Here is an 8,459-nt window from a genome sequence, read left to right on the forward strand (position 1 = left end):
TTAGGCCATTATAGTACCCATTCACCACCACGAACCAGCCACTCCTCCGTGTGTCCTTTCATGAAATAGTTTACAGAGTTAACTCTTTGTCCATAACAGCTAACAGTTCGCCGGACCTCTGTGCAAGGCACTCGACACTAACCTTGGTTCAGGGCATGACCCGTCAACTTTATGAGAATGCTTAAGTTAGGTCTAACAACCAGCTAATAGGTCCATAGGTTGCAGGTCTAACAACCAGCTGATAGGTCAATAGCTACTCTCCAAGTGCTCTCTCTATTTTCATTGTAATTCTTTGTTTCAGCCAGTTTAAATCTGTCAAGAGAAAAAAAATTATTAGCCAATAAAGTACTACTACCGATGGACAAATGGCATGCTTTACAAAAATTATGCATCTTTAAAGTAACCCTCATAAAGCACAAGTTTCAAATTACTAATCTAATCAAGAGTCAACCATGTAGCGGCAAGGTATGCAAAGCACTGGGGAAAAATTCTACACTAAAGACTATGTGGTATCATTTAATTAAGAATGTTTGGGTAGGTATTATTCAATAATGTTTAGCATTAAGGATTACCCACCTCAACAGAAACCAAAAAGATATACTATGAAATGAGTTTTTAAGAACTTCCAAATAATGACAAGATGTATATACCAAAAAAAATCGGAGGAGTTGATAAATTCCATCAATCAAAACTACACTACCGGTAAGCTTCAAGTCTAGTCTAACGTTCTTGAATTTTCAGACATGACCAAATTCCTCATATTCCTTACCTTGCAACCCCGAGGGAAATAAAAAAAAAAAAGTTACTAACGAAGTCTTGAAGTTTATCAAGTCTCTCGTGGCTGAAATTCAGTCGAATTCGTCGACATTGGTAAGGACAAATTTGGTCCGGTCACCAGTGAGGGCAAGGCCGAAGTTAGGTTGGTGAAAACTTCCGGTAGTGAAGAGGTTACATTCGAAAACATCGACGGTATGGACGCTGTCAAGTTACTGAAAGCGTATGGTATGGTTGTTTTCAGGTTTGAAAACACCTCTGGTAATGCCAAGGTGAAGCTGGTCACCATTTCAGCGATGTACTTTACCACCCTGGTCAAAAAGTCCGGCATGGCTGCAACAAAACTGGTCACAAATTCTGGTATGGACGAAATATAACCGACCAGTTCAGCCGGTAGGGTTAAGCTTAAACTGGTCGCCGTATTATTAGCCATCGTCAATACCTATCTCACTAACGAAATCACGATTAAGCGAACATTCCTTGCATATCAGAGAGGTACTTCTCACAACAAAGAGCCAGCCTGAAAAAAATACCACCATAAAATTAGTGCTGTCTTCAGATTCAGATATTGATAAAGATTACCAAAACAAAGTTACATCATCTGGGTTATAATGTCTTACTGACGCTGATATACTACTAAGTAACAAAATATTGTATCCAAATACTAAGATTTAAGAGTGTAGGTACGGAAATACTATGGAAACAAGTGTATAACAAAAGCACATAACCCATTAATATGCAATGTTGAAAGTTATACCAGATATAAATGACAAATTTCAGGATCACTAGAGCAATGCAGTATGATAAGCTCCACGACGCTTTTACTCCTTTGCACAGAGAGAATGGTTACGGCCGGTCCGCCAGTCCTGGTAGTCGCTAGTACTCGCTACCTCAGCGAAAGACTGTAAACAAAAAACAAAATAATAAAAATAAAAACATGGAGAGTGACCTGTACAAGTACTCTTTCGTTAAGGGAGTTCGTCGAGCGAACGATAGATGGCAGCAGCATATTACATAAGTCGGTCTAATGATTGAACATACAGCCATTGATGCAAGTTATAGATCTCCAGATAATTGGTTGGTTTGTGGAAAACTGGCGTTGCAGTAACAAAAGTCACAGAAACTCATAGGAACGTATTTCGCCCTTCTCGTCGCACCTGAGCTGGGGGGAATTATATTGATAAAAAAGTTATTAATGCACACTGGACGTGGTAACTCCCACTTATAGAGGCAAAAGTGACCATGGAGGAAGCTTACGTAGAAAGTGATAGGTCTTGGAAAGTGTTGCTAAATTCATCCGCACAACTTGACAATGACAATGGCAGAGATGAATTGCTAATAATTGGTTGTCATCTGGTAGTTTAAATGTCAATGTACTGTTCGTTGAGGTTCATAATCTTTTCTGAAATACGACAGAGCAAGGAGCCAATAACACAAAATTGAATTGTTTTTATTAAAAGCTATTTTTTCTAAAATTATAACTTGATTCCTTGGTGGTCTTTAGGCTTATTTTTTTCACTGAGCTTTGTTGTTCGTCATTGGTATATTCCATCACTATTTTTTTCTGTAGCTTAATTTCATTCAGGAAGCTGATCCAAAACGAAAACATGATCTTTATATATATCTGATGATTGCTATTGTAGTCCATGAAGTGTTTATGCGAACTGGATATTTATCGATATACATTTCTTTAACATTTTTCTTGCAGGATTTCATAGCGTTGCAGTCCCAAGTGGAATTATGTATGTCAACCCGTTGTTGTAAATTATACTTGGATAATCAAACGTTCTACATCTGACTTCCCACATGGACCAGTTTTACTTCACTAGTAAATAAACATTATTTTGGGAAGGAGTTCCAGCTTTCCAATAAACCCTTCTCATTTTCTTCTGTCTTGCATTTCCTCTTCAGTGATCTCTTGGTGCCTGAAGAGGACCTCAGCCTATTCTTTGGTACTCCTATGGTGAAGTTTTTAATTCCTTTGGTAGTTCCCTCACGAAGTCTGGGCAACCATTATCCCCAGGGCTGTTCTGTGCCAGATATTTTTCTCTGGTTATTAAAAGTCCCTCAAATTATGCAGCCTAAGGAAAACTAATTCATCAGCTCTTAACATTTTAGTTAATACTTTGACAATGCAACTAATATTACTGCAGGCTGATTAGTTTATGACTGATATAGCATTCAGGCTGTCAAGCCAAGCACTGGGCCACTTTTGGCCACTCAGAGCTCAAGACTGAAAAAAGGGAGCTAGTGTGCCGATGGACTGGTGGTGGGGAAGCAAGATAAAGACCGCAAGAAAATAAAGGAGATGAAGTACAAGGCTCTGACGCTGGAATAGAGAGGAAACCAAACAGTTGCACTAAGAGGTATAGTAGATTCACATCAACCGTGCTCTTGATGTCTAGGCCAGTTCCTTACGACGCTCCTGATTGGCTGTTGATAAGCCAATCACAGGGCTGGAAACTCTCAGTCTCTCGAGAAAGTTCAATTAGGTAGATTGTATGTTCCACCTCACCTGAGGGATACTTTTGAAAGACGTAGCCCTTAGGAGAGGTGCAACATAGATCCTATCCATGTGAACTATCAAGAGAGACAGAGTTTCCAGCCCTGTGACTGGCTTATCAACAGCCAATCAGGAGCGTCGTAAGGGACTGGCCTAGACATCAAATGCATGGTTGCTGTGAATCTACTATAGTAATAGTTTGAGAGACCAAACAACAAAATTGAAGAGAGGAAGGAACGGATGTAAAGTAAAAGGCTAAGAAGTGGATGCAGCTAAGAGCTGAAGAGACAGTGCTAACATCTTTTAATTCAACTGTACTTTAATCTCAAAGGCAAAACATTTATTTTCTGATTCTGATGAATCATTGCAAGTCATAATTATTCAATTTAAATGCAATTGGCCTTCGTGTTGTCTATATCAAATAGTATGCTGTATAAATAGTTAAGTCTAATTTTACTTTATTTTTTTCTTTTACTCACTAAAATTGGCTTTTCAGTTGTTCTTTACGAATGTCCATGCATGACTATAGTAGATTCACATCACCCGTGCATCTGAAGTCTAGGCCAGTCCTTTATGATGCTCCTGACTGGCTGTTGATAAGCCAATGACAGGGCTGGAAACTCAATCTCTCTTGAGAGTTCACATAGGAAAGATGTATGTTCCACCTCTCATAAGGGATACTTTTGAAAGACATATCCCACCGGAGAATTGGAACATACATCCTACCAATGTGAACTCTCAAGAGAGACTGAGAGTTTCTGGCCCTGTCATTGGCTTAACAACAGCCAATCAGGAATGTTGTAAGGGACTGGCCTAGACATCAGATGCACAGGCAAAGTGAATCTGCTATACCACCTACCCTCCAAGCGTATCCTACTAAAGTAAACTTTACTCGTCATACCAGATATTTGAAGGCTCTATACTAAAGTGATCCCTTAACTAAAATTTATACATTTCTGTGTTGGCATATTCTTCATAACTGTACCTGCTACCCTTGCTACATGAAGCCCACTTCTCAAAACAAATGTAAAAAAAAAAATCTAATACAGGCAGTCCCTGCCTTACAACGTGGGTTCCATTCTTGAGATGTACCATAAGCCGAAAATCACTGTAAACCGGAAAATCGTCAAAGTTCCTGAGAAAACCTTACTGTTATTGCTTTAGGTGTATTAAAAACTATGTAAACTGCATTTTCATTGCATTTTTCATAAAAAAATAAACTTCAAATATTGATTATGTCGCATTTTGGAGTCATATTTCTTCTGTCATAAGCGACGTAACCCTGGAACATACATCGTAAACCTGGAACTAATTTCTGATGAATATAATTGAAAAGTGCCGTAACCTTGGAACGTTGTAAGCCGAACCTGTTGTAAGCCAGGGACTGCCTGTACCTGGTAAAATAATTGGCATCGCTGGCAGAAATTGTAGACAGTAGTGTAAACATGAATGTTAAATTTTTGTTGTTTGTGATATTCTAAAACAGATGCATTTCTCAATGAACAGTATCCATGGGTACGAGTTTGGGATGGTATGGAATGATATGCAAAATTTAGGCCAAAAGCCAAGCACCAAGACCTATGTGGTCATTCAGCACTCAAAGGGAAACTGGGAGTAAAAAGGATTTAAAGGTGCAATAAATAACTGTTAGATGTTGGAAAGTCAAATGGAAGAAAGAGAATATGAACAATGGCACAGTGAAAGGAATGAAAGTGGTTGCAAAGAGATTGCAAATAATCTTAAGTAATGAATACAGTGCATCATGCGAGTTACACTTATGGCACTAGCACCCTACAAGGATATGAGTTTGGGCTTTACTAATAGTCCAGGACAAGGTGGTTTCAGTACAGGAGATTTTCTAATCCTCACTTTTATTGAGTCACTAGCAATCTTAAAAACTATGGACTAGACTAGACACTAATATATGTCGTTTTCAGTTATTTTTACGTCACCCCCCCTTCTTATCGACACTGAACTTGGACTTGAAGGTCATTGGGAGTGTCACTATTCATCCAAGCAACCTCGAAATCTATGGGTTAGACACTAATATCCATTATTTTCGGTTATTTTTAAATGTCAACCCCTTCTCACCCACCTTCTTATCAGTGATAAACTTTAACTTAGAGGCCATCGGCAGTGTCACTATTCATCTTAGCTACCTTGATAACTATGAATGACATACTAATATCTGTCATTTTCGCTTATTTTTATGTCACCCTACCCCTACTCACCAACTCCCTTTCCTATCTGGCTGAACTTGGACTTGCAGGGCACTGGGAGTGTCCCTATTCACCTCTGCGATCTCAAAAACTATGGATTAGACAACTAATATCTGTTGTTTTCGGTTATCTTTACGTCACCTGCTTTCCCACCCCTTTTCACACACACCCCCTCCCTATAAGGGATGAACTTGGACTTGAAGGAAATCGGGAGTGTCACTATTCATCTCAGCGACCTCCAAAACTAGACTGGACGCTAATATCTGTCGTTTTCAGTTATTTTTACGTTTCACACCTTTAGTGCCAATGAAGTCTTACCCCCACAGCATTCTTTCCCAGATGGTAAGTCGTGTATAACAAGTGTGGTTGAAATTGCTCAGTGCATTTTAAAGTGTATGTGGCACTTACACACACACAACATACAAACATAAATACATCCATTTTTATATATAGATTAAGCCAATGAGCTGTTACTAGGAAAGATGAAGGATTGATTTTTTATCAATTCCTTAAGCCTCATAGCCTCCTTCAAGGTATAGTTAATGTATTATAACACCTTTTTCCAGATTCTGTTCTCAGACTTCCTCTACATATAAGTTTTTATTATATTTGAGAAAAAAAATTTTCACTACGTATCTTTCTTTTGAAAATGGCAGAAACAGATTGAAGTTTATCCAGTTGGTTTTCATCAACACAAAAAATGCCCATTTTACCTTCAAATCATTCCAGCAGTAGATGAATATCTGCTTTTCAATCCCCATCTAAATAAAAGCATTTACATTAGCCCCAGTCTTGTTAACAATGATTTTGGAAATTATTTCACAGACATTTTATATATACTTACCAATGAATACATAACGATGAGATTTTCAACCATAGCATCCTAAACATTTAAAATTCGTGGTAGTGCTTCTATTGTTTTTTTGTGTACACTGTATGAATATGAAACTTTATTATAAAAATGTCATTTTTATATATGTAACTTATCAAGTAATGACATAGCTGATTCCACATTGAAAGGAGGTGGGATACATGCACATACTGTACTCCAAAACATTCAGAAAGATGAATTCGAAACAGAAGAGTTGCTGGCATTGACATCGTGCTTGTTGTTTCCTTACCTGGTAAGAGAGCTACGAAAGCTGGGTAGTGCCTCTGGTTTGTGCTCACTTTGACCTGTAGTGGGCGTAGCGGTATAGCCAAGGGTCACCCCAACTTCAGTGGGAACTTTGCAGCGAAGGAAGTTCTCCAATGGCTAACAAAGTTTAAAAAGGATGCCCTTGCCATGAGCATAGACCAGAATAACAACAAACAATGCTGTCACCTACAATGCAATAAAAACCACAACCCCAAACCATTAAAAATTGGTGGGTACTCCACGTACAATGTAACCCCCACGCTTCCCTTTTGACTCAATACCCTGCATCAAGGCAAGTGGATAGTAGAGGAAAAGAGAGCCCCCTACTCTTCCTCTCCCAACACCATGCCATCCTCATAAAGTCCTGAAGCGCTCAATTTTCAAAAAGTTTCCACGTCCTTGAGGCAGTGTGAAGCGAAGACTGACTTGCATTTCCAAAAAGCCAATTGCAGAATAGCCAATAGAGACACATTATATCTAAATGTAAGAGACGTAGCAACGGCCTGAACCTCGAAAGCCTTAACCTTAAAGGTAGGCAAGACGTCCTCTTGAATCTGAGTGCATACTTCAGAGATCAAATCTCTCAGAAAAAAGGAATGTTCATTCTTTGAAAGAGGACAAAAAGGGTTCCTAACGGAGCACCAGAGGTTGTTAGAAGGTCCTCTGATCTTTACCATCCTTTGCAGATACAGTCCAACCCCCTGTATTCGCACTCTCCTGATTCGTGGACTCACCTATTTGCGGATTTTTCTGTGGAACCTATCTGAATATTATTCGCGGGATGACTCACTTATTTACAGGTTTTTTGTGGAACGTATGTGTATGTGGTAACAAAGTAATAGGACTAAGGATAGGAGACATAACAGGAATCAGAGGCGAAGGAATCGAGCTATCATCTACATAACTAGTTAAAGGGGTAGACTCTATAACAGCTCTATTTTCAGCTCTAAAAGCTGCTTTCCTCTTTCTGTCACTCTTAAGCTTGTCTAAATGAGACTTCAATACCCTCCACTTTTTGTCATCCCATCTAGTCCTACACCTTTCAATGCAAAATTGAATGCTTGATGAGCTAGAATCTAACAGTCTAATAGAAAAAAGCTGGAAATAAAGTTAAATAAAGCTTGAAGGCCACAACAAAATCAGAATACTTCACCAAAATCAGGGAATAACATCTGAAAAATGAAGAACAAAACTGCAGAAACCATCTGATGTTGGTCAGGAGCTGGCATAAAAACGAATTGTAGCTCTCTGCTGAGTTGTTCCTGTCAGTCCCTGAAAGTGAGCAGGACTTGTCACCTACACAAAAAACAATAGAAGCACTACTGCGAAATTTGAATGTTTAGGCTGCCGTGGTTGAATACCTTATAGCTATGAAATTCCTTGGTAAGTTACTTATATAAAAATACAAATTACAGTTTTATTCTCATAAATAAAAGCATTTTCATTAGTCATAGTCTTGTTAACAACGATTGTGGAAATCATTTCACAGACAACTGTAAAAGTTACAAATTAAATTTTGTTCCCATACATATAAATAAAAGAATTTTCATTAGCCTTTGCCTTGTTACAATTGATTTTCTAAATAATTTCACAGGCAATTGGAAGCCTATTAATTAAAGTTCTGTGAGTGAATCTACACAAAATAAAAATTTACAAATTCCAAACTTTTAATTGCAAGTTTACAAAACAAATCAATCATTTTGTAAAACAATCAAATAGTATTATATGCAACACTAAAATATGTGCATGCAGTATCAAGATTTCAAATTCTTTTCATTCAAGAACTTGTTTGCAATTTGAATGAGAACAAGGAGAGGATAAATGT

The 8,459-nt window shown here is 38.1% G+C and overlaps 1 long non-coding RNA gene across 1 annotated transcript; it reads right to left on the reverse strand.

The window, feature by feature from the left end:
• Positions 1 to 174: 174 nt before the first annotated feature.
• On the reverse strand, positions 175 to 1,670 carry LOC135219125 (uncharacterized). The gene is made up of 3 exons (XR_010315381.1): positions 1,532 to 1,670; positions 770 to 1,294; positions 175 to 312 (listed from the first exon to the last, which is right to left on the reverse strand). It is a non-coding gene; the product is annotated as an uncharacterized LOC135219125 (long non-coding RNA).
• Positions 1,671 to 8,459: the final 6,789 nt, after the last annotated feature.

The sequence above is a fragment of the Macrobrachium nipponense genome, chromosome 1, assembly GCF_015104395.2.
Source record: "Macrobrachium nipponense isolate FS-2020 chromosome 1, ASM1510439v2, whole genome shotgun sequence".
NCBI lineage: Eukaryota > Metazoa > Arthropoda > Malacostraca > Decapoda > Palaemonidae > Macrobrachium > Macrobrachium nipponense.